This window comes from Myotis lucifugus, unplaced genomic scaffold, assembly GCF_000147115.1.
Source record: "Myotis lucifugus unplaced genomic scaffold, Myoluc2.0 scaffold_284, whole genome shotgun sequence".
In the NCBI taxonomy this organism is placed as follows: Eukaryota; Metazoa; Chordata; class Mammalia; order Chiroptera; family Vespertilionidae; genus Myotis; species Myotis lucifugus.
The window spans coordinates 791,601-819,227 of NW_005871332.1; the positions used below are offsets into that span (position 1 = coordinate 791,601).

Genomic DNA, 27,627 nt, shown 5'->3' on the forward strand with positions numbered 1-27,627 from the left:
GAACAGACAGAGAGAGGACCCCTACATATGAGCATGGCCCTTCACAGGGTGTCAGACATTTGAGGAAAACCAATAGCATGGATTAAGAAGGAATATTAAGAATAAAAAGAAGAAGAGGAGAAGGAAGGAGGGGAGTAGAAGAAAAACACCTGTTCTAGAGAAAACAGATGCTCTCAGATACAGAAAACAGTTTGAAAATTCAAATTCGTATGTCACAGTGTAGAGAGAATTCTGCACCCATAAACAAGAATATGGGAAAAGGAGCAACGACAGAATAGGAAACATCCTTAAAAATTAGTATTATTACTAAAATAAAATAATTTATTAGAAAATTTGGGAAGATGTCACCTGAAACACAATAAATACCCAAAGATATAAAATATAAGAGAAAACAATAAACATGGCAGATTACTCTGAGAACTTCAACATTCCACTAATAAGAGTTTAAGATGTAACAGAAAATTAGGGGGGATAGTTATTTTTTAAAATAATACAAGAAAATTTCCTAGAGTTGAAGGTCTTTGAGAATTTTGTATCGTCAGAAACACAGCCAGCTTGCATGGACAGACAGAGAGAAGATGAAATGAAAGGCTCTCAGATTCCCATGTTGTAATTTGTTTTATAATGCTATTATTCCCATGATAACCAACTAAATGCATGCTTTATATTTTCACTTTTATCCTTACATTTAAGTAAGAGTTAGATGAACCCAGGGGAGTGAGTTTTACTCCTGGATCCTGAAAGGCCCCCACCCAGTTCTTGCCTCACTGTTGGGTGGCCTGGTTGTGAATGAGTCCCAGTCTTCCTGGATCGTCCAAAGGTGGCCTTGTGCTTTTTGCTCTGCTGTCTCCCTCACACAAGTGCCGCAGGGATGAAACAGGGATGTCTGAGAAAAAGCACTGCATCCCAGCTGATTGTAAACCTGTGTCCCGTCACGGGATTCAGGCACATTAGTCCTTCTACTGATGTGTACATTTCCAGCCAACTGGGTTATTAACCCTCACTTGCTTCCAACCCCCAGTTTTAAGAAGAATACATTAAGCCCAAGAGATGTTGGATGAATACAACATCTTAGAAAATTTCCAAACCAATACGAACAAAGCCATCCTGCCGTGCTGTCTCCCAGGCCCATGTTCTTAATGACTCACTTTCCCAGGCCAGTAAGGAGTCGTGGCACTCCAGGGAGCCTGGGTGCTAGATTTTAGGCCACCTGCACCTCATACTTACTGCAACCTGAAGTTGAGACCTACATTCACTCAAGCCCTGGCTTTGAATAACCTATTTGAGATAGAAATGTGAAGGGAGAGACTGAGACCCAGAACTGCAGCACTGACAGGCCCGAAGGATGCCATGCCCGACACCAGCTGCTCAGCCTGGCGCACTGGCTCAGGGCTCAGACTCTGGGCAGACAGGCCTGAGTTTAAATTCTCACCTGCCCTTTTGAGCTGTGAGATTTTGGACGAGTCGCACAGCTTCCCTGAGCCTCATTCTCTCCATCTGTAAAATGGAGACTATTAATAGCATGGATTTCACGAATTTGTTACGAGGATTAAATGGAATAATGTTTATATATGCCTACAAAGTGGCTGGCATGTATTCACCGAATGTTAGCTTTTAATATCAACAATGTTATGTTTGCTGTTATTACAATTGACATACTGATGCATCAGATTCATTAAACTGCCCAGGAGACAGAAGTGCATGCATAAGCCCCTTAGAAATAGGGAGAGTTAAATCCAGAAATTGATCCTTTCGATGGGAAAGCGCCTCCACGCACAAGGTCTGGAAAGAACACTGTGTCGTTTGGATCACACCCAACTCTCTCTAATCACAGCGACTTTGCATGGGTCACAGGAAGGACATCCCGAATGAAAGGAAAGGCGAGAAGGACCAACTCTAGCAAAAGCCAGGGGAGATGCTGGTGGCGCTGAAAGGCCCTGGGAGGGGTTAACCATCCTGGGGGCAGAGCAAAGCAGTGCTGGCAGCTTCCCAAGCGCTATTTTTAGCTTGTGTTTTGAGCATCTGACTCAAACTGGGGAAAAGGGTTTATTTTCTCACTTGGAGAGTTTTCAGAACACCAAAAGGATTAAGTCAAGAGGGAAACACATGCACTCCAGCCAAATCTTTTTCAATGGTCAAAACAAACAAACAAATAAAAAACTAAACAGCAGACAATTAATCGCAGATCTGCTTGAGGCAATGTATGGAGGCACTGGGGAAGTTGTCATTTGTTTATCAGTAGCAGACAGCAGCTTCCTGCAACCAACAGCAGCTGCCACCCTGCAAAAGGACATCTTTCCATTTTCCTGAAGAGAAGCGAAAACTTTAAGGCAAAGCAAATGACAAAATATTTGACTGCATTTATCTGTCTGTTGGCTATTTTTACCCCTGTGCCATGCAAACGCCTTCCAGATGTCCCTGACTTTTCATTCACATCTTGCTTAGCAGCCAAGGCACAAGTCTTGTCATTTATATTTCACAGATGGAGGAGCTGAGACCCTGAAGTTTAAGTAACATGAACACAGGAGGGCCAGGCAGAGTTAGAAGCCACATGATGGTTGGCTTAACACTCCGGTGTGGGGTGAATTTCCCGCCAAAATATAAGATGGCTCTGTCTTTTGGTTTTGTTCCATCCACCAAAAGGGTGGATTACAAACAAATATTTGGTAATACGCAGTTACAATCAGCCCGAGTTTACACGTTTCCCGCACTCCACCGCAAATCTATATGAACCGAGTTAAAGACGGCTCCCGCGGAGTACGCGCAATTCACGCGAGCCGACTTAACTCGTTTCCCCCACTCCAAGTGTTAAAACCACCCAAGTGCCAAGGGAGAGACACAACCATGAAGGAGACAGGAAAGAATACCAATTCCATGAATGCCAGCTTGGAGCTGGGCAAAGCGGTAAATGTGGCAGCCTAGAAAAATGTAGAGCCCAGCGGATGCTTTCTTCCCCAGTGAAGAACTTGATATAGAACACACAGAGTCTCATCTGTTTGCTATGAATTTTGTTTCCTCAGCTAAGAATAAAGCAAGAGAGCCTTTATTTATCAGTGCAATCACTCCCCATAATTTCGTTTAAAAAAATTGTATTGATTGATGAGAGAGGTAGAGACATCAATTTGTTGTTCTACCCATCTATGGATTCATTGGTTGCTTCTTGCATGTGCCCTGACCAGAGATCAAACCTGCAACCTTGGCGTATTGGAATGATGCTATAACCAACTGAGTGATCCAGCCAGGGCCCATAACTCTTTTTTTATATATTCATAATCTGTGTAATGTTTTTTACATGTTTCTGCCAGGCTATGGAGTTTTTTCTTTAACAGCACTTACCCTAATTATTTTTGCTAAAGTGCCCAAACCCATTCATTCATTTATTGACCTTATACTGAGTCCCTGCTTTGGGCACAGGGCTGGAAACCTGGGGACACACAGATGAATAGGTCTGCCATCAAGGGGTTCAAAGTCTGCCAGGCAAAACTGGTGTGGAGATAGTAGGTGGATTTATAAATGAATGTTCTAGGTCCCATGGACGTGATCCTTTCTGATAGGCGAGGAGCACTCTTGCTTGTCTCACTTTGACTCTCACCTCTGCCCTGCCTACTTTGCCCAGCCCCCCTTTGGTGCTGATATTTCCTCTCGCATCTCCCTTACTGCACTTAGGATCTCCAGCAACCCTGCAAGATATTCCAGGCCACCAAGAACAGGTTTGTCCCTACAGTAGATTTTTCCAGATGTCTTCCTCATAAATTCTTTCATTGAGTAAATCAATGCTAATTCTTTAAAGCAAAGAAACAGTAAAGTCTCCTTTTTCCCCTCAAACACATTCCAAAGATTATGATCTATGAGAATACGATATTGAGAAAGAATTCCTGGGCCTAGCTTGTTACTAATTTTTATTTGCTGATTTATAGAGTTGATAGGTGAGGCAATGTCCTCCCGGTCTCTGGATTGAGGATATGCCTGGCAGCTCCATCCATCAAGCAAGCTGTCAGAGCAGGATGCTGCCCAGAAGTTGCTCATCAGAGGTCCAGCCGGTGAACACTTCCAGGCGAGGAGAAAGAAGAGAGGTAACCTTGGTGCCCATAGAAAACCTCTTCACTCACCAGCAGAGAAATGCACACAGCAGTAAAGTCAGAGGCATTCAAATTTAAAGACAAGTTCCAAACACATCTCTGTAATTCTGCTTCCTTTATGATGAAACACGCTGGTAAATAATCAGCCAGCGATGGTAATCTCACTGAAACATGGATCTATCTTCATTAGCAAATTTAAACACATTTATGTCTGTCAATATGGGGCAGAGCAAATAGAGGAGATGTAATTCCAAGGCCACAGCTACCCTGGTCCACGGAAGAGCTGGGCCGCAGCCAGGCATCTCTAACAAGCAGGGGCACAAGGGAAGAACAGTGGCCATTTACACAACCACGTTAATAGTTTGGTGGGTGAGCATTTTGCAGTAGCTTAAAGAATTATAAGCACATGCAAAATATCAAAAGGATGTATTTAGCTACTAGGTTTAGTATATTTTTCTTTTCTTTCATCATCTTCAACACCTTTGAACAGTTTTAGATCCTTCTGAGCTTTAGATAATGAAGTTCCTCAAGGACAGAAAGAGGTTCCATGAGGGCATGAGAGAGACTCAGAGAATGACCTCTTCTGAAGTCTAGTTCAGGGACACAGCCTCCCTGGACAGTCTCCTGTGTTCAGTCTCCAAAGGCCTTGGAGATCCAGGCCCTGCTTGGGGCCCAGAGAATAGCTTCTAGAAAGGGGCGAGTGCAAGAGTAATACAAGACAAGTAATAGCAAGTGTTGGAGAGATTGTAGATAAAAGGGAATCTTCATTCCCTGAGAATGTAGACTGGTACAGCCACTATGGGAACAGTCTGGTGGTTCCTCAAAAAATTAAGAATAGAGTTATTATATCCCTCTCCTGGGTATCTACCCAAAAGACTTGAAAGCGTTTATTAGCAAAGGTATATGCACCCCTATGTTCATTGCAGCATTATTCACGGTGGCCAGCATATAAAAACAACCAAAGTGTCCTTCAATAGATGATTGGATAGAGAAAATGTGGTACAGATATGCTGCGGAATACTACTCAGCCATAAGAAAAGATGAAATATTGACATTTGTGACAACATGGATGGACCTTGAGAATATTATGCTAAGTGAAATAAGTCAGACAGAAAAAGCTAAGAACCATATGATTTCACTCATATGTGGGATATAAAATTGAAACTCAGAGACACAGACTACTGTATGGTGGTTACCAGAGGGAAGGAGGGTGGGGGGATTGTAAAGGGTAAAGGGAGCCAAATATATGGGGACACAAGATGATCTGACTTCGGGTGGTGGGCACACAATGCAATATACAGATCATGTACCATAGTAATGTACACTTGAAACATATAATCTTATTAACCAATGTCACTCAATAAATTTAATAAATTACTACATTCTCTGCCCCAAACAACACAATAAAATGTTAATCAGTCTGCAAAAAAAAAAAAAGTAATACAAAAGGGCCCCAGTCAGAAGGTGACACTGCAAATCTGGGCAATTTGAGCTTTGTGGGCACACTCTAATAACCGCCTTTATTCACTGCTCTAATCAAACAGTTATAATTCCCTTTGATTGTCTTCTCTGCCTTCCCTAGACTTTGCTGAGTCATTCCAGGCTGTGTCATGGAACTCTGGGATGCAGCAGGAGACTCAAAAGCTCGAAGCCCTTTGTGGCCAGCTTCCAGGTTGACTCATCTTCTGGGGACAGGGTGTCATGTTCAAGAACCACAGAGAGTAGCAGAGGAGAAGGTCTGTGTCCATTCATGGGGATAGTCCAAACCTGATGGTGATGTAGCTAAGGGTAGACCTCCGCCTCTCCAAGTGTTTGAGGACTTAAAGTACATGTCCTGTCCTCTCCCAGCTAGAAAAGGCTCCAGGGGGTCCACATGGCATCTCCAAGTGCATCTCCACCCCCATTTTCCCAAAAGGTTCCCGAGCACCATACTTTATCCAAGTGGCAGTGGTGGCACCACAGCCTGTCTGTGATCAACCTTAGAGAACTCAGAAAGAGAAGAAGAAAACTTCCCACCTCCCACCTGTGCCTGGGCTAGCCTTGCATGGAGAGAAAAAGAATCTCACCGAGGAGAGAGGTGAACCACAATCCCCCCAAAGTCAAACCTCCTCCCCTAAAGAGAATCTCTACTGGAGTTTGTGGCAAGGTGGGGTGGGGGTGGGGAATAGAAAATGATTTTACAACCCTCTCCTGATTTGTAATGAGAAATTTTTCCAAAGAAAAACCCTTCGTTGCTGGAGGAAGATGGAGTTGTTAGATTGCTTCAGGTCAGAGGATACAAATTGGTGGGTAGGGTACCTGAATTCTTCAGGATCAGAGGAAGAGACTAAGAAGAAACTGGTAGGAGAAGACAGGATGACAGAGGAGAGAGGGAAACAACAAAGGTGGAGATTTTGATGTGTTGCTGTGCAGTGTGTGATATAATCTCTTCTTTATCTGCCATGAAGCAGCCTGTAAAATCAACATTACCAACTAATGCCTTTGTAGTTCTGTTGAGGGGGCAGGAATGGAAAGGAGGGGCTCAGTCCTTGAGACAGTGCCCGTGATTGAGCAAGGACTACCTATAGGCCTATCTAAGCCTGAACTGGACAGCATAGCATGATGAGCAAAGGGTGAGTGAGGGCCAGCTCTCCACTGGCCTGTATGGCTATGGCCTGGGTGACTTTAAGGTGGCTGCTCTCCAGGTGAGTTACAGAGAGACAGCACAAAACATCTGGAGAAATAGTGTCTCTCTAACACCTCTGCTACTCTGCCTGTGATCTGAGAACAAAAGGCCCTCTCGGGCTGGAAGCAGGAAGTTCATGGGTTTTAATGGGAGCTTTTTTCTTTATAACAAGCTGTTTTAAGGCCCAGTGTTTGGTATGATGGTGCCATGTGCCACATGACTTGGGCCCAGATACTTGCTTACTTAGTGGCTCTCTAAGTGTGAGCCCTGGGCCATAAACATCAGAATCACCAGGGAACTTGCTAGAAATCCCGATTCTCAGGCCCCAAATCTACCAAACCAGACACTTGGGAGGTAGACTCAGTGATTTGGTTAAATAAGACCCCTAGGTAATTTCAATGTATATGACATCCTCCTATCTAATAAAAGAGAAACATGCAAATTGACCGGACCTCTGCTACACCCTCAAGCCACGCCCACCAGCCAATCAGGAGTGAGTATGCAAATTAACCCAACAAAGATGGTGGGTTAATCTGCATATGCAGGCGCCCAGTGGCCTAGGTCCCAGGAACATCCTAGGGACCCAGGCAGCTCAGAGCCTGCAGGCCCCAGCGTAGGCCCTGAGCGGCCTTGGCCCCAGAACACCCCTGGCCACTCCAGGCCTACTGGCCTTGGCGCCGTGGGGGCGGGCAGCAGAGGCTTGAGCAGGGCCAGAGAGAAGCAGGAGGCCCTGCCCAAGCCACAGTTGAGGCTTGATCGGAGCCAGAGGACTTTGCCCAAGCCACGGCAGAGGCTTGATCGGAGCCAGAGGACTTTGCCCAAGCCACGGCAGAGGCTTGATCGGAGCCAGAGGACTTTGCCCAAGCCACGGCAGAGGCTTGATCGGAGCCGGGGGGGCCCTGCCCAAGCCTCAGGCAGAGGCTTGAGCAGAGCTGGGGGGCCCTGCCCAAGCTGCATTGGAGGCTTGAGCAGGCCCGGAGACAGGGGGTGTGCCAGCCTAGGCTTTCCAGCAGTCCTGCCTCTGCAGGTGAGCTGCAGAGGAAACACCATTTCTGACAGCTCATTGGCTAAGTTCCCTGTACGCCACTGGTAATGTTCTTGGTAACTTGGGTAACAAGAATCCAAAAAGGTGATCTAGGGTTTTTCCACCTCACTCCTGGAGGAAAAAACGAAGGTCTGCTGCTGGAGGGCTAAGAAATGTCATATCCTGCCCTAGCTGGTTTGGCTCAGTGGATAGAGCCTCTGCCTGCCCACTGCAGGATCCGGGTTGATTCTGACCAAGGGCATGTACCTAGGTTGCAGGCTCCTCCCTAGCCGGGGCCCAGGTCAGGGCTCATGCAGGAGGCAACCAATCAAAGTGTTCCTCTCACTTTGATGTTTCTCTCTGTCTTTCCCTTTCTCTTCCACATTCTCTAAAAACCATTGGAAACATATCCTCAGGTGAGGATAAAAAATAAAAATAAAAGAAATGTCATATCTTATGAAAGACACATCTTGAAAATGCCTAAAGAAAGTTGTTATTTTTTCATGGTGAAGAGACTGGAGTCTGTGTTGATGAAAACACCTTGGCGGCTGTGGTGGCTGGTAGTGGCTGCAGCAGCAGGGTGATGGGGCTGGTGCCTTCCCCTGATCAGCTGGGTCGCCTCCCACAGAGGGAGGCCAGACTGCCAGTAGGACATCCCCTGAGGGCTCCCAGTCTGTGAGAGGGGGCAGGCTGGGCTGAGGGAACCCCCTCCCCCCCCCCCCCCCCGTTCATGAATTTCATGCACCAGGCCCCTAGTCCTATATAATAAAAGCCTAATATGCTAAGTGTCTGGTTGTCCAGTGACCAGTTGACTATTCAACCAATAAAAGCATAATATGCTAATGATACGCTAAGGCCGCTCAACCGCTTGCTATGACATGCACTGGCCACCAGAGGGCAGTCAACTGGTTGACCAGTCGCTATGACGTGCACTGACCAACAGGGGGCAGATGCTCAGACAAGTAGGTTAGCTTGCTGCTGGAGTCCGGCCAATTAGGACTGAGCGAGATGGGCTGGACATGCCCTGGAGCCCTCCCACGGTCCCTCCCAGGCTGGCCGGCCCCGATCGGCCCTGATCAGGATTGGGTGAGACAGGGCCTGACACGCCCTGGAGCCCTCCTGCGGTCCCTCCCTGGCCCCAATTGTGCATCGGTGGGATACCTTGGCCTGGCCTGCACCCTCTCACAATCTGTACCTCTCAAAGATGTCTGAGAGCCTGGTTTTGGCCTGATCCCACAGGCCACTCCCCTCGGGAGGGTGCCAGACCAGGGCTCATGGCTGGTGAGCGCTGCTGCAGAGACACAAGTCTCTCCTGATCAGGACTGATTGGGTGCAAGCCCACAGCAAGCGTAGTGGGGCCAGGATGAGCAGGAGCAGCAGGTAGGAGCTGCAGGCAGCATTGGACTGTGGGTTTCAGCCCAATCCCCGCAGGCCACCCAAGGGACCCTACCCAAGCAAGAATTCATGCATCGGGCCTCTAGTTTGAGAATAACTGGCTTATGTAATGTTTGGTGATACCTGAACCCCCAGTAGAGCTTGTGAAATACACAGTCACAGGATCCCTGGCACAGACACCATGGGTTTTGGCTGCATGGGCCCGGGGTGAACGTGGCACTCTATGTTTAAGAAGCTGTGCTGATGATAGAGTGCCCGTCTAAGTTTGAGGACCAACAGTGCAACAGTTTAAGAAGAAACTCAGTCCCACAGTCTGAAATGAAGAGCCAGAGTTGCTGGCAAACTAAATAAATATTGAAGAAATTGAGGCCCTCCCAGATAGGCACTTGATTAATGATCCTAATTAATACACGGTGACCTGCAGCCCACTGGGAGGAAGCCTCAGAGGTCACACACAGGGAAGAATTCTTCATCCACAAGCCCACAGCTCCACCCATGAGAACTTACATAGCTCTGGAAGGGACCCCAAGAGTGACCCCAAGTCTTATTCATGTCTCACAGGTCTTTCAGTGCAGGTCCTCAGAATCACCTTGGAGATTGTTACAGATTCAGATCCCCCCCCCCCCCCCCCCCCCCCGCCACCACCCAACTGTTGAACCAATTGTGGGATTGGGACAAGAACCTAAATTCTTCATGAGTACCTTGAATGTCACTTATGCACATTTGAGTTTGAAAACCACTGGCCACTGAGTCTATACGAAGACTGGTTAGCATATTTACATTTTCATAAAAGGCAGAGAGAATTAGTGAAGTTCCAGGACCAGGAGCTTTGCCACCTGAAAGGAGATGCAAAGAAGGTCCTTGCTTCACATCCCCACCCAAGAAGGGCAAAGGGCCATTGGCTGTGGGTGAGTTCACTTAAGAATTGCTGGCTTCCATGTGTAGGCAAAGCACTTAAGTGAGGACATATGTACTATATAGTATTCTAAGTACATTAAACTTCAAAAGTCTCTGTGCCTGTCTGGTATTTAAAATATTCCCAAGAGTGCTGGGAATGTGAAACAATGCCTAGCCAGCAATATGCCATAAAATTTCCTGGGGGAAATTGCTCTGATAGAAGTATAAGATTTCCCATAATATTTAATTTCCTCATTTCTTGTTCTTTTTGTTAATCCCATTTCCTTCTGGTGCCCAGTTGAAAAATTCATTAAGTATTTAAAAAGAAGTGAGCGATGCACATTTCAGAGACAGCAAAGAAGGGGTGCGGTTAGGGGAGCTGGAGAGTCTGTGTTCCTTCTGTGGGGGTTGGGGGTGCAGGAGGAAGACCAACAGGTGCAGGAGCCAGGAGGGCAGCCCAGGGCAAGGAAGGTGCTGCATTCCCTGAGGCCCCCAGAAGTGACTAATGGGAGAAGCTGTTCAAGCGTCCCATTGCTAACCCCATGGGATTCTTCCTAAAACCAGTGCTGGCTGATCCACAGTTTACATTTCTGTCACAAGTTACACTCCTCTAACAGTAGGTGCTGGAACGCACATGCCTGTCAGACCCCAAAGTTTTAGATGTCACCAGACCCCTTCCCTATTCCCCCCCCTAAATATTTGCATGTCTGCTTCTATAGAGTATAAACTTGTAATGTCTTTTTAAAAATCTACTCCCCCAAGGGCAGCTTCATTAGAAGTCAGGGGGCCTTCTGACTAGCATTTCAGAGTCTGCTCTTTACACCAAAATCCATTAAACACATAAAATCTCTTATTGGAACCCCAATTAAACCTCCAGTCTCGTAAAAGAGAATGGAGTGATTATGGGAAAGTGGTCTAATACTGTGCCAAGTGTTGGGAATAATCACGCTGGGATTTATGCAGTGCCTTCGCCCAAGGAGCTGAACGCATTTTCTGCTGGGGCAGGTTTTGATTCCTATTTTGTTAATTATTTGGCTTTGCTTATGTCCATGTTTTTCCACCTGTAAAATGGGGATAAGAATAACTGCTTAACCTAAGACCCAGAGATAATGGGTGTAAATGTTTTATGAAATGTCAGGGAATAGTCACTGTTGCTGCCATAGAAACCAAGGTATGGCTGTTCCTCCGTCTTTAGGCATCTAGACTGTGTGGTCTGCTCAGGGGAAGCATTCAAGCCTATTAGTGTATTGGTCAGCAACCATGCCCAGTAGCACGATGGTTCTCACAGCTGACTGTGTCTAAGAACCATCTGAGGACGCTGATGTTAAAATGCAGATTCTTGGGACCTGCCTCCAGAGATTTTAATTCAATGTTTGGATTGGGCTCAAGAAATTAATTCACCCAGCAATTATGTGTGCTGGACACTGCTAAAGACACTAGGCGGATGCAAGTGAAAAAACAGACAAAAGCCACTCATGGTCTATCTGAATTTGTACTGGCCCTCAAGGTGATGCTGAGACTGATAGCTTCCCAAGGGCCACACCTTGAAGGCTAGAGCAGCAGCACCTGGCAGCTGGCGACAAGTCTAGTCTCTGCCGTACCAATGGCCATAATAATGGAAACTTCAGCACATTTCCAAGCTCTGATTCTTCTTCTTCTTCATTGGAACCTATTCTTCTTCTTCTTTTTAAAATCCTCACCTGAAGATATGTTTTTCTTGATTTAGAGAGAAAGAGAGAAAGACATCAATCGGTTCCCATACTCACCCCTGACTGGGGATCGAACCCACAACCTGGGTATGTGCCCTGACTGGGAATTGAACCTGCAACCTTTCTGGTGTAGTGGACAATGCTCTAACCAATTGAGTCACCCAGCTGGGGCACTGGGACCTATTCTTTGGCCATTATATTCTAGAATCTTTTTACTCAGGAACAATGGTTCCATTTTGGACCTTCTCAGTGAGTTTTTTTTGCTCCGAGTTTGGTGCTTCTCTCATCATTAGTATTGATTTCTCAGGGGATCTCCTTAATACCCAAGTCTTTAAGGAAACACATCACCTGTTCCAGGGACTTTGGCGACAGGAATGACCCAGAATATGTTTGGATTTGACCTCCAAGGATTGGAAGATAATTAGTTTGTCTAGTTCTAACCTTACCTAAGGGCTTACCTTGAATGGAAATTAGGCTTGGATTGGACTTACTCCAAGTCATATTCATTTCTATGTTACAACATTTTGCAATGGGGGAAAATGAGCTTTTGTTAATGACCCACACATCCTGTGGAATGAAGGCTCCATTCTGGAATGCAGCTGATTATGTTCTCCTAGTCCTTTGATGCGTCAGTACTGAGGAGGCATTGAACTTGTAGGTGACCCAGACCAACTGAGCACATGAATTACAGATGCACAAAAGCGTGGCACTTTTTTGAAAGAATACTGTTCTTAAGTGCAATATCTAAAAAAATGTCTTAATGAGAAGAGCTGAATTATAAAAAATTCATTTCAGCCCTGGCCGGTGTTTCTCAATGGTTAGAGTGTCTGCCCATACACTGAAGGGTGGCAGTTTCAATTCCCTGTCAAGGCCATTTATCTAGGTTGCAGGTCCCAGTCCCAGGGTGGGGAGCGTGTGGAAGCCAACCAACCAATGTGCCTTTTTCCTCTCTCTCTCTCTCTCTCTCTCTCTCTCTCTCTCTCTCTCTCTCTCTCTCTCTCTTCCTCTCCCTACCTCTCTTCCACTTTCTCTAAAAATTAGTGGGAAAATATCCTCAGGCCAGGATTAAAAACAACAAAAAACATTCACTTCACTCCAGCAAACCTTAAGTGTCCAAAGCTGACAAGAAATGATTCAACGAGTAAACTATAGGCAGAGCAAAGCAACAGGGGCAAGTAAGACTTTAAGTTAGCCAAGAAAATGAAGAACTAAAACATACCTAACAGATTTCATTGAAAAATGTGTCTAGGGAGATTGCTTAAGTAACATTTCATTTAGTCCATATTTTACTTGTTATTTGTGTGCTGTTTCCCTCCTCAAAGGATTGGAGGCTGCCCATTTATTCTCCGCACCCAGTGTGAGATAACATTTTAAAGGGAAAGATCATCTCTTCATCTTCATCTCCTCCCTCCTCTCAAGTTCTCCAGCCACTTAGGAATTTCAAGCAGGATAAGAAAATCACATTACTTATCCTATAATACGTTTCCCAACATCCAGCAAATTCTCTGTCATTTTAATAGGTATTTTTATCAATCTTAGCAGCCTTCCCAGCTCTAAGAAACTGAGTCTATGTATACGTATTAGGTTTATAATTGAAGGCACAGGTAAACATCTTGCTTTCTTTCCATTTTTTAAAGTAACTTCAAAACTCAAAGAAGAGTGTGATTTTTGGAAAGTTTCTTTTCCCAAGTCTTTCAGGGCCTTGTCCTCATGCGTCCAAATTTTACACGCATGCACGTCTAGTGTGCAACTGTCACGGAACAGTATATTGTAAATAATTTTCCGCATTGTTACACATTTTAACTTGAAAAGTTACCTTTTTTTTGTTGTTGTTAATCCTCACCCGAGGACATTTTCCCATTGATTTTTAGGGGGGAGTGGGAGAGAGAGGGAAATACACAGAGAAACATCAATGTGAGAGAAACACATCACACCCCGACCAAGGCCCAGGCTGGGGAGGAGCCTGCAACCAAGGTGTGTGCCCTTGACCGGAATCGAACCCGGGTCCCTTTGTTCTGCAGGCTGATGTTCTATCCACTGAGCCAAGCCGGCTAGGGTGAAAAGTTACCATTTTAAAAGGCAGCATACTAGTCCACAGAGTCGATGAGCCATTCTAACACAGGAAAAGGAAGGGAGATATTTGAGCAGATGTCATGATACAGTTTGTGAAGTGAGTCACATTAACATTACAGAGAAAGAGGTTGGGTACCAAAGAGCTTATTACTGGGGATGTTTATTTGTCAGATATGCTTAAGGTGAGAGCTGCCTTGGTCTCAGTTTTGTTTTGAAACTCCTCCTCCTTCATTTCCTGTATCCTTTAAGGAACAAGAAGTTCTGCAAAAAACAGAGAGAACAGCTGAAATGAGACAACTCATCCCTGCCTCCTGCACAGGGGTGAGAGGTGAGGGCTGGGTGCCCTCTAATACCCAACACGCACACGTACCCCACTTCAATCGAGTCACTAAGTAGAGGGAATCCAGGATATGAGGCAGAAGAGCAGTGGCGACGGGCAAGTGCTCCGGAACCAGACTCTGCAGCCTTAATTGTTCTCTATAAGTATTCTCTCTTTTACCACGTCCAGCGTGGCTAGAGAGTAGACCACGAATCCTGAGTAGGGGTGGCTGGGGATTGAGAAGATGAAAGAAAGAGGCAGACACAGAGACAGAGGGGAAAAGCTGGGGCTGGGTGGGACAGGTGGCCCTCTGATGGAGAGACAGTGACCCAGAGCCAGCGCAGCACATTTATTTTATGATGATACCATGGTATTATTCTGGTATGATATCAGGAAGTTTTATTAAAGTTTAAGATAAAGGAAATTATGTGAAATCATGGTTAAAGATCAAGCTGTAATTCTTCATTCTTGAGGTTTCTTTGTAATTGTCACTCCTGGCTGGGCCCAGATAATTGCATTCATTCCTTGCGTCTGGCTGAACTTAGATAATGAAACCCACCCCTGGTACCTGAGCTAAGGGTCAGGCTGACAACATACCTGCCTCTGGCACGGTATGTTTCCAGGACGTGGCTCTGCTAACGCCACTGGATTCAGCTGACAATTAGCTCATGTGCCTTCCCAGGCGTGCTCTACAGTTCTCATTTGTAAAAATGGAGATAAAATAACAGCATTCGCTCCAGTCTCCACTTTGTGGGATTATATAAAGTAACATACAAAAATGTAAATAATGGGGCTTGGCACATGGTGAACACCCCATAAGCCTTTATTGTTATCCTTACTTTCCCACTCACAGGTAAGAGCAGAGGTCAAATGCCAAGGAACTAAGTAGGCAGCCACCCGGTCAATGACAGTAAAGGGTAAAATTTCTAGTGCCTTCCTGGCTCCTTTTACGTGTATACACTTGTTTTATAATAATTTTAATCCAGGGACAATACCTGAGACTCTGTGTGTGCATTTTAAGCTCAGAACAACTCCTGAAGGTTCAAGCCTTGGTTTCAACTTCAGGCACCTCGCCTGTCTGAACGAGGTGTCTGGCATTGGGTTGGTACCAGACTCTGTCACCACTGCGTCCATTACTGCCTGCCATTTGTTCATCACCTACCACATTCCAGGACTCCATCAGACACTCATAGAACTGCATATAGCGTCCTCAACAATCTAATGGGATAGGTATTACTATTATTATTATTCCCATCTTAATGATGTTGGAACTTGGGTCCAGAGAAATAGTGATTTGCTTAAAGTCAAGTGGACCCAGAATCTGGAACTGGAATCTAGTTCTGTAAGGCTCCCAAGTCTATTCTGTTTCCACTGCTCCCACTCCTGTGCGTTGTGACATTTGCACAAAGATGATGCACCTTGGCGGCGAACGCTGCTGATTAAGTAAACTGGCTAATGCCTGCAGCTGCCTTGCTGAACTGCTCAGTGCTTCCCACGCACCCTGGGCACCATGCCAGCCCTAAAACACCCCCCTACCTCCCCACGCCCACACCTGCATCCCAGCCACGGCATCCACGCTCCTGGGCCCGACCTGGAGTGCCCCCCCCCTCCCCCCCCCGCTAATGAACAGCTGACACACAGACCATCAGATAGAGCCCTCTGGCTCTGGTCCTACCTGCCTACCACCTCCCCCTCCGTTCTCATGTCTGGCGACCTTCTGTCTCACCTCTCCGCCTCAGTACACTCTGTACTTTCTTTTTTTTTCCTGAAAAGCAGGCTTTGGGGTTTGTGAAGGTACAAGACGAAGACCCCTCCTCTCTGTCCCCTTTAATTCCCAGCTAGCATTGGGCACAAGAAGCCCTGCTCACACCCTTGGAATTTGACCTGGTGATGGGAGTGGGGAAGGAGGGAAATGAGAGATGTGCAGAGGGCTCATGCTGAGCTGCCCTCTACAACCTCAGGCATAAGGGGCTCGCACTTGAAGCCCATACTTAGAACACAGGGTTAGTGTGAACTGCTGTTTTGGGGCTGACTTGTGCCCCCCAATATTCACATGTTGAAATCCCAACTCCCAGCACCTCAGAATGTGACCTTATTTGGGAACAGGGTGGTTGCAGATGTAATGAGTTAAGATGAGGTCATACTGGAGTGGCCCCTAATTTAATAACTGGTGTCCGTATAAAGAGGGGAAATTTGGACACAGACACGCTCACAGAGAGAACGCCATGTGAAGACGAAGGCAGAGGTCAGGGTGATGCCACTAAAGATTGGCAAAAGCCAGGAGAAGCGTGGGATAGACTCCTTCTCACAGCTCTGAGGACGAGCCATCCTGCCCCCACCTTGATTTAAACTTCTGGCCTCCAGGACTGTGGGAAATGAGTGCGATTGTGTAAGATCCCCAGCGTGCGGTGCTTTGTTATGGCAGCCCTAGGAAACGCTGCGCTGGAGAGCCGCCCACAGGTCGGCTGAGAGGTCATGTGATGCTGAGGTGGGTGCAGATAGAATTGGTCATGGGAGCATTTTCTGGATGGGCTAAGGGGTCTGGTTCATGGGCAGCCCCCATCCCTCCCTGAGGTTCTTCAGAGACAGTTCTAGACCAGGAACAGCTCACCCTCTCCAAAGGCCCCATGCCACGGTCGTGCCTGCCTGGGGAGACAGAAGTTCAATTTTAAGCCTAGTGCTTCCTCTACCATAGGGACACATTGTGACTTTCATGGGCCGTGGGCATTTTTGTTTTTTTGTGGGCTCCTTTCCCCACTTAAAAATAACATTAAAATTTTTTGACAACTTCATTAGTGCAAGAACAAGTATTATCTATACTGGATCCATCACTATTTATGATCATCATTACTATTATGTTCATTTTTATCTTCTGATTGTAAGAGAAATTTAAAACATTTTTGTGGGTTCCAGGCACTGTACCTACTGTTCCTATTGGATAAGTCATCCCTCCCCCACAGGTGAAATGGGAGAATCACCTGGGAGTCAAACATCTTCCCTCCACGGTGTGATATTGCCACCAAGATACCGAGTCTTGGCAAGATCCGGGAAGAAGTGTGTTGTATCTCAACTCTTTCCCCATCCTTTAGAAGCTATGTAATCACCGCACAGGTTGCATTTATGTCAAAAAGCCCACAGTTTACCTTATACTTTGCCTTCACCTCAGGATGAACTGAAAAATAAATACTCCCAGGTATAGACAGAGAGCTACAACGTATTAGCTGCCACCACCTGCAAGAATGAGACCATAAATCTACACCCTCTCTGCGAGGAGGCCTTCGTACGCTGTCTGGACGATACATAAACCATGCCCCATGCACGGTATTATCAGCCCTCCTGATTTACTGTATATACAGTCTCCAAGTTAAATACCAGCAGAAGCACCCGAAAATATATTCTCACGCAGTCCCTGTCTGCAAACCGCATTGCCCAGTAATGTCCGCGCATTCATCACTGACTTCCCGATACCGAGTGTCATCCTCGGAAATACATCCCTGCAGCAGCGCCCCGTGAAAACTTAGCACAGGGAAGGGGAAGCGGAGTCTCCAGATTTAAGGCCCAGGCGTTTAAAAAAATAGTCTCGGGTTTCAAAAACGAGACTAAGCAGTTCAAACAGTGGTATCTGACTCCCCCTTAGTGTGGCTTATAACGCCTTCCCTAACGTAGTATTTGACTCTGTCTTCCTTTTGTGCACGCCTGTGAGCAATAGGAGCAGTGAGAACCATCGCATCAAGCCCCACACTAAATGGTTCTCCCAAGAAACCATCAGGAAGTGTCTGCATTTATACAGAACTCCAGTAGCTTTCTGTGGCAGATCCAGGAGCACAGATTTCTAGTCAGTGACAACCCAATGGAACACAAGAGTCGGGCGCACGAGGCAACTCCCAGTTACAGGTTATCAATACAGAATGGGAGGGGCCCTGTGGAAGTGTACTGGTTTTTCGGACTAAACTGGGTTTGAATTATCAGCTTTATGGCAACTGTACAGATGACATCTTGGCCTGCCTGATTCCTCAAGGACACCGAGGTGGACAGTGTCGATTGGGAATTCCATCTGTACCCCCTCTTTCCTAACAGGCCCCTGATCTTGTTTAGGTAACTATCCAGCCAACGTTGGCTTCATAAGCATGTGGTCCATGGAGTCTAGAACCTTTAAAAAGATAATGTATTGCCCTGGCTGGTGTGGCTCAGTCGGTTGGAGTGTCATCCAGACAATAAAAGGTCATGGATTCATTTCCTGTTCAGGACACAAACCTAGGTTGCAGGTTCCATCTCCAGTCAGGTGTGTATGGGAGGCAACCGATCGATGTTTCTCTTTCTCTCTCTTCCTCTCTCTCTAAAATCAATTAAAGAAAAGATAATGTATAGAGGTTGCCATGGTAACTCATCAAGTTGTAATTCTGTACTTTCCTGGGCAAGAGCCTAGAAAGGAGAAGACAAGCAATTTGGGGAGACAGCCGCACCAGAAATCAAATTAATCTGTGACTTAAGTCCTCTGTGATTTTGTGTGCTAGCTACTCACCACGTGGATGAAAATCAGAGTAAAAGAAGGCGTAAAAGATTTCCTTTCAAAGCTCCCTAAAATGCCCGCTCCACTCCATAGCAGATTCTCAGCAGAGGAGGAAATGGGAGAGAATGCAGAGCGATGACACTGTCAGAAAATGATGAGCTTGAAGGAGTGAGTGGCATCATTGCTTCTGAATGGCAGCAAGCAGGTGCTTCCCCAGGGCAAGGATGCTGCCTAATCCTTAGATTAGAACTCACCCTCAACCCAGTGGCACAGGATGCCTACCAGCCTGGAACAATGCAGACGCCAGAGCCCAGCCCACAGCCTGCAGGCACTCTCTCCCGTCCCAGTGCCTCTCGAATTCCGGATGGAATTTATCCGACACTGAGGACTCACACCCTTCTAGGGCTGCGGATCACAGCATGGAGATCACGCTGTGGAGATCACACAGCTGACATCAACTCTCATTTCCCTGCTTCGGTTAAGTTGGGCACAATAGATGAAAACTTTTTTGCCTTTTGGTGTAATTCTTCACTTCCGCCCTCACATTATTCAAATTTCTTTGAATCAGGGTGCTCTAAGACAGTCTTCCCCACCTGTATACCAGTCCCAATTTCTGTTTAAAATACTTGTATGGAAACTGATGGATCAGCCCTAGCTGGTTTGGCTCAGTGGATAGAGCGTCAGCATGCGGACTGAAAGGTCCCAGGTTCGATTCAGGTCAAGGGCACATAACTGGGTTGTGGGCTTGACCCCCAGTAGGGGGGCGTACAGGAGACAGCTGATCAATGATTCTCTCTCATCATTGATGTTTCTCTCTCTCTATCCCTCTCTCTTCCTCTCTGAAATAAATAAAAATATATTTTGAAAAACACACACAAAAAACCTGATGGATCATAAATCTATTTTTGTGCACCAACCATGAGAGATTTTATTGAAGACTGGCCAGTGAAATACTAATTATTACATGTACATTGAGGCACCCACCTTCAACTTATTACAGGATCCCCCAGCCCCCTCTTTAGGCTTCACATAGTGTGCTTTCATCCCACTCGGAAAACGTAGCCAGGCCTCAGACCTCAGCCACTGCTCTCAGGCAACTGAGCACAGACCCGTGGCTTCCACTTCCATGATCCCACCAACTCCCTAATGCATCTGAACCACAAAATGGGCCCTTGCTTCTTTCCTATCCCAGCTCCATTTTCATAAACTATAACAGACAAACAGGAGTCCCCAAGGGTGCAAAGTATTTCTTTCCAGATGATTTTTAAGGAAATGGGGGAAAATGACTACTAGTATGGGCTAATGAAGCTTCTATGGCTGAAACAATGGATCTGCAATGTTCTGATTAGCCACACAGACCGATTGGTTATTCTGCCGTAAATGAAATTTATAACTGTGCTTGAAGGCAGTGAGGAGTGCTGTGTCTACCTAGAGTTGGGATTAGGGCTCTTTCCACTATAGTAAGCTGGCCCTTTAGCCCTTATTTATAATAACTGGTACTTTTTAGAACTACCCCAGATTCAGTGAAATTTCCAACTTTCTGAAATGTTTTCTCTCACAGACTCTTATGCTGGTCTCTAAGACTTGACTGAAAGGAAAAGAAAAATACCAAAATTAAAGTTACAATTTAAGAGTTGAGCCTGGCCGGTGTGGCTCTGTGGTTGGGTGTTGACCCATGCACTAAGAGGTCATGGTTGGATTCCAGTCAGGGCACATCCACAGCAGGGGGCGTGCAGGAGGCAACCAATCCATGTTGCTGTTTCTCTCATTGATGTTTCTGTCCCTCTCTACCTGTCCCCTCCTCTCTCTCTAAAAACAATAAAAACATACTTTTTAAAAAAGAGTTGATTATGAGAAGAAAAAAATAGGGTATTTCTTATAATCCCAAAACTGGGGGGAAAGTTTCAGAGAGAAAATCAGGAGAGGCAAGAGCAGGAAACAATGCCTTAGACCTCGCCTGTTCTTGGCATTGTACTAGTAACATCAGCACACACCCAAGTGGGGTCTAGAAGGGTCAAAACACTGAAATGTCATTTGAAATTTGCCCAAGGCCAGTTTTTAGGAGTATTTGGACCTTAGTCAGCTAGGATTTTTTTTATTATTGTTTTATTGCTTAAAGTATTACAAAAAGTATTACATATGTCTCCTTTCAGTTAGGATTTTTTAAGAAAGCAAAGCGATAGGGTTAGGTGTAAATTCTGGGAGGTCCAGCCCACGATAACTAATTCCTGTTCAGGGAGCCCTGGGGATAGCAGTCAATGGGTTTTGATCTTCCTTTGAGCTCTGGAGATTTCTGCTGGTTTGGGCTAAAAAGAATATGCTGGAAGGTATGCACTCCTTACCTTCATCTTTAAGCCAAGAGAAGGATCTGTGACAGTGCTGAGGTACCTTTTAAGTGCTTCTGAGACAGCTTTACTACAGCTCTGGGCTAGGGACAGAAAGCCTCAGAGAAACCATATAGCACAATCCATAGGGCACCATTATATTCCCTTGTTCTGGGAATCCCACCCTCAGACAAAACCACACCTCATGACTATGTAAGCAATTTCTGAGACTGTGCTCTGAGCTCTGAGGGTAAGCCTCAGCCTGGGGGAAGGCGGGGAAAGTGGCTGAGCCAACCACAGAAAGGGCTTCACCTCCGTGCCACCGTGCAGTGGGGAGAGTCCACAGTGGAAACCAGATCTTATCTGTAATGGTCTCATCTGAAAAACTACACAGCAAATACTCTACAATGAGCATGTCAAACGCGCGGGCCATGGGCCACATGTTTATTTGGCCCATGTTAGCCTTTGAGTTTGACATGCTTGCTCTACAAACAAGTCTCAGGTCCTATTGCCTCGATGGTTAAAATAGCTGGTGGCATCTAAACTTTGGGCTGTTAAGTCTCTAAAGATGTTGAGAGAAAGAGAGAGAGTCTCTGAAGCTATTTGACCTGGAGCTGCCGCATCTCTTATGACTCTTTCCTGTGTGGCTGCGAAGTGAATGGGATGAAGCCTTCCCTATCAGCAGAGAGAAGGATCCAGCGGGAGTCACACAGCATTTCAGTAAGAGTGAGGCTGAAAGTCTGCTGACCTGTACTGAGCCTTAGTTTGCCACAGCAGAGAAGCACGTCTCTCTTTTTTCCAACAACAGATGTTACGTAGCGTTTCTGGTAAGAGAGGTAGACGTGAGGCAGATCCTGAGAGCGTGGAGCCACTGGAGAGGATTTCTTTCCATTACATAGTGAGTCTGTGAGTTCAGAAAGACATCGCTGTACTTCAATCAGTTTCCCAGATACAATTCCCAGTTCTTTAGAGAGCGGATAAGTTTCCTTTTACCATTGTACATGGGTCCAACATGCACAATGAATAGGCCCTGGGTGTTGCTGTCTGTTTTTACTTGGGAGCTATCAAGTGAAAGGTATGGAAGACAGAGACGGGGAGCTGGTGTAGTCTGGTGTGCTGCTGACCGGTTAACAGGCCAGGCATCTGGAGTTTCCAGGGCGGTGGGGTCATCACAGACACTGGATGGAGGGCTTTTGATTTCTTTATTAAAGGGCCTTCCAGGCCTTCTACCTTGACCACTGCTATTGGCTGTTAACAAGAGCCTTCTGTTTTGATGACAAATATCTGGGGAGAGACTTTCAATTAGCTTTTTCCTCTCTGCTTTATTTAACAGAACACTGAAAGTAGAGTAGCCACTCTGGTTTTCACTCACTGTTACCGGAAATTCCTCTTTCAACATTACTTCTCTAAAGATCAAGCGGATGACACACTCATCAGGCTTTGAAGAAGGAAGAAGTGTTGAATCAGTGGATTTTTGTTTTCCTATCAAAATTAATAATAATTTATCCGTCAAGAAATATATACCTTTTGGTCTCTCACTACTCTCGAATTGGATTTGCTGGATGTTTGGCATAAATATTGGATTGATAGAATAGATAAAAATTATAAGTATTGGAAGTCACTGCCACAACCTTTGCTTTAAGATTAAATGCTATGAGAGCAGGAGCCAGATGCCTGGAATGGTGACTCTTTTGGTCCAGGTCACCTCTTTCTCAAAGGTCACAAGGACCAAATGTGAAGAACCCAGGTCAGTTCCTGTCAAGTAGTCCTTTTTTCTTAGACAAATAAGGGCATTACCCTCAGACTTAGATCTACTGACATGTATATGAGTTAGATCCAGAGGCTCTGAACAGGAAGAAAAGGGAGAAACTGATGTGTCGGAATTTGTTCCATAAGAGGCTGTCCCTTTATCCACAGAGGGCATCTCATCAGTAACTGGTGAGGTAGACAGACAAGTGAATTCACTACTGGGTGGAACGTCAAATGTTTCAGATGCACTTAAGCCACAAATCTTGTCTATTGGAAGTTCGGTGACATTGACGACCTGTGAGTCCACAGTGGCTCCGATGGAGCGCACATCCCTGTCCACATCAAACACTGGGCAGGAGGAGCACCTATGAAGAGTCTTCTAAGCACAGCTCCTAACATAAGAATACAGGCTGCTGCCTACTGCCACCTCCAGCCTCTGGCCATCGTGGGTCCAACATGCACAACAGGCCCGGTGTTGCTGTCCATTTTTACCCGGGAGCTATCACAGTGAACATTTGGGAAGATGGAGGCATCACGTGTAGTTGACACAGTCAGAACAGCACTTTTTGGGTACCATACACAGCCTTGGGGAAGGACAGGGTGTGACCTTCTAATCTCACAGGTCTGAGACACCAACGGCTTGCTTGTTTCCATAGTACTGGGAACAGCTGCCACCCAGTGACATGCTGCCACCCAACGGATCACTTTCCATCCTGGATTCCACAGAATTACCTCCAGTTCCTTCTGACCACATTCACCAGAGGAAAAACTTAGCTGAAATTAGCTTGATGGTTACACAACATGTGAATGTACTTAATGACATTGAATTGTACACTTAAACATGACTACAATGGCAAACTTCATGTGACACATATTTTAACTCAATTAGAATATACTTATCAAGATTTTTTAAAAAGTTATATGTATGATATATAGGAACTATGCATATATACATATATATAGTAATATATATACATATATATATGTATATATATAGGCCATTTGTATGTCTTCTTTGGAAAAAGGGTCTATTCCAGGGGTGGGCAAACTTTTTGACTCGAGGGCCACAATGGGTTCTTAAACTGGACCGGAGGGCCGGAACAAAAGCATGGATGGAGTGTTTGTGTGAACTAATATAAATTCAAAGTAAACATCATTACATAAAAGGGTACGGTCTTTTTTTTTTTAGTTTTATTCATTTCAAATGGGCCGGATCCGGCCCGCGGGCCGTAGTTTGCCCACGGCTGGTTCAGTTCCTCTGCCCCCTTTTTAATTGGATTGTTTGTTTTATGGCTATTGAATTATGCGAGTTCTTTGAATATTAACCCCTGATCACATATGATTTGCAAATATTTCCTCCCATCCCCTTGTTTGCCTTTTCATTTTGTGGACAGTTCCAAGTGAGGATCCTAATTAAATTTGTAGCCATAAATTTTCCTGTTGTCACAAAACCATTCAACCCTGCCAACTTTTAGTCTAGCAGGGGCTCCAATGAGTAGGAAAGTATTTCCTTTTCTGTCACAAAACACGAATTCTCTGGAAGCTCAGAAGGAATGATTTCATGCACTCTGGGTTTTTGTTATGGTTGCTTCAAAGGTTGCAATACAAACTCCCAAGGAAAAGGCTGTTTCCGCCCCTAAAAACCTTAATAATGAGGGTGTGAGCAGCAGGAACGGTCCTTCAGCCAACTCCAGGCTTATTCTTCAAGTGAGACAAACGAGCCTTGGATGGCCTAGGACCCAGGCTCCCAAGGTCAAACCACAGAGCCCCACGCTGAGAAATGATCTCATTCCCACAGCAGAGCACTTCGGGGTGGTTTCTCTTCTCTCACAAGATCTTTAGTTCTTCCTTTAAGTTTATCAACCTCGACACACAAGAGAGTTCTGAGGAAATGGTGGAGGCCGGAAGTGCAGGCTTAGGTGGCTGCTTGACCTCGTGCTTTTTCTGCTGACTTGTCCTTCACACACACACACACTCTCCCCCTGCCCCCACTCGCCACCCTGGTGTTCCACCCACACCAGTCAGAAACTCTAGGACAAAATATGCTTTTCAAAAGCTACATAGTCTATGAGGGGGAGGATTTTAACCGGCCTCCCAGATACAGTATCAGAATCACTTAGGGGTTTTTTTTTCTTCTCCTAAGTTATGGCCATTCACTGACCCCCTCCTCCGAACACGTGCAGTCCCCCCATGTGGATAAGCACCCGCTCCTTGTGGAGATGACTGGGGCACGTGTGACAGAATTTCTACAGAAGACCAGTCCCAGGCGCTGGGGCTTACATCCCATCCACGCAGGTCCCAGGGCTCCCCGCCCACGGCGGAAACCAGGAGGTGCGGTCCCTCCCGGCTCTGCCACCTCAAGGCCAGGTCACCCCACCACTGCTCAGTCAGTGCCAGCATTTGGGGTGTTGGGAGGGCCTGGGAGACAACAGGGTGCGAGCGGGTTGAGGATGCAAAGCGGGCACAGGACAGGGTCTGGAGACTGAATGGCAACCAGTGGCAAGTAAATGATGCCCTCCCTGCTTTATGAAAAAAGAAGCTCCTCTTTCTTGCTGTAGAAGAGAGAGAGCACATGGGAATTAAGAGCACCAGTGACTTCGAGGTAAGCTGGCTGCTCTCTGAGAAGTTTGAAAACATGTATCGAGGTAGAATCATCCTACCTTTGTGAAAGGGAGGTGGCCGTTTTCTTTCTAAAAGGGACTAGAAGCTCCGGGGTTTTCTGACTTCCTTGCTCTGTTTCCTTATGACTTATTCTACTGAAATTATGTGGGTTATGGAAGAGAAAGAAGACAGAGACGCCACCACTTAGAACAGGTTGTGATCATGGAGAGGAGTAGGATGTAGGCGCCTACACAGTGAAGTGTGACCAAGCCAGTTAGATTCCTTCAAGGGCTAGGCATTGCCTGTTGTCAAGATGTCACACCCTATTTTCAAAGGCAATTTCATGAGCTTTTCAGGACTTAAAATAACAAAACAAATAATTACACTAATGCCTACACAGACCTGTTTGATACTCGTGTAATATTTTAAGTTCTTTGCATAATCGGATTAAGCAACATGAGCACGTAACTGCAGCGCTAAAGGCCACGGTCAGACCAGCATTAGCAAACAGATTAATTCCTGGGCAAACCAGAGAGAATGGAGTTAAGGCTTTGATCCAAGGCTTATTATTTTCAAACCAACTCCCAGTTACGTTGAAGATGGATCTCTTGGAACGAATCACGGAAACCAGTGTATACATTGCACCCCCTTCGTCGTCGCCAAGTGTCCCACCGAAGAAAACATGCTGTTGAAACTGCTGACCTGCCAAGTGGGAAAGCACATTGATCGAGCGTGGGGAGAACCGGCACTCCATTTTGGAAGAGTCTGCCATGGTTTCCTTTGGGTAAATGACTTGAGCACCTGTGAGCAGAGGCTGCCCTTCCTGCACTACGAAATGGCTGTTACGTCTATCGATCACGCAGAAGTGCCACGAGGCTTAATTTATTAGTTCATGTTCGTGTTACGTCCTGCAGCTCTCAGGCGGAAGGCCTGATAGAAACACAAAGCAGATGTGTATGATCTAAACATCTGCCTCCTGCAATGGCTCTCTGGGAAGTGTCCATTGCTTTAGCACAAATGATTCCTCCAGAAGTGGCTGCTTTTGTCCAGGTCTTTCTCGGCCTATGAATCACTTCCCCTCCTTTCAGTACAGACTCTCCGGGCAGATTTTACTGCGGGGCTGTGCTGTCCATCTTGTCCCTGGAAAGGTCGCTGTGGATGCTGCACCTCTGGGAGTGAGCACTGCAGTTACTTACAGGTCTGCCCTTTTCCTCACCAGTCTGCCCTCTTCACTCTCTACTCCCCAAAGCTGTTATAAGTTGGCTTTTCTTCGACCCAGGGGCTTGGTGTTTTCCAATTAGGCAGTAAAAATAAGAGAAATCACTTAAAAGGTTATTGAAATAAAAAGGAGAAAATGCAAAAAAAGAGGACTGGTCCAAGTTTGTTCAAACTTATTTTGATGACATTAAACTACCTGATGAATGGTTAAAGGTTATATTGAAGATGATTTTTGCTACTCTTAATGCTGTCCATAATTTTGTTAAAACTCTGGCAAGCACCTGAGAGCACACGGACATTTATTCCTACAGAAATTCCACAGTTCCAATATGTATCTGCTGAGACTTAGGTAATTTATTTTCTAAACACAAATAGATAAAGAAAATGAATAATATATTGTCAACATATTGTTTTCAAAGGTTTTCTTCTTCCCATCTTTTCACTTGCACTTCAATTGTGAGAGTATATTTTTTCTTTGCTTACTAGTCCTCATTGCTCTTGCTGGTGGTTATGGGAGTGTCTTAACCGTACCCAGGATGTTTAATCAGGTGTTGTAAGATGCTTATTTCTGACATACTGAATAGGACCTTTTGTGTCTGGCTTCTTTCACTTAGCATGTTTCCAAGTTCATGAATGTTGTAATACTATGTATCAGTTCATTAATTTTCATAGCCACACAATATTCTATTGTATAGATACATGACATTTTATCTATCCATTCATTAGTTGACGGACTTTTGGGTCATTTCTACTTTTTGGTAACTATACTGTTATGAACATTCATGGATAAATTTTGTGTCAACATAATTTTAATTCTTTTGGGTATATACCTTGGAGTGAAAATGCTGTCACATGGTAGCTGTATATTTTACCTTTTGCGGAACTGCCAACCTGCATGTTCCAAGGCAATTGTGCAGTTTTATAATCCCACCAACAGTGTAAGGTTCTAATCTTTCGACAAACTGCCAATACTTGTTACTTTTTTATTTTAGCCATCATAGTGGCTATAAAGTGATAACTCATGGTTTGTAGTTCCCTAATGGCTAACGATATTGAATCTTTTT

General features: G+C 45.5%; 1 pseudogene; it reads right to left on the bottom strand.

Moving 5' to 3' along the window:
* Positions 1-21,493: 21,493 nt before the first annotated feature.
* On the bottom strand, positions 21,494-26,117 carry LOC102431187 (annotated as a pseudogene).
* Between the last annotated feature and the right edge of the window lie 1,510 nt (positions 26,118-27,627).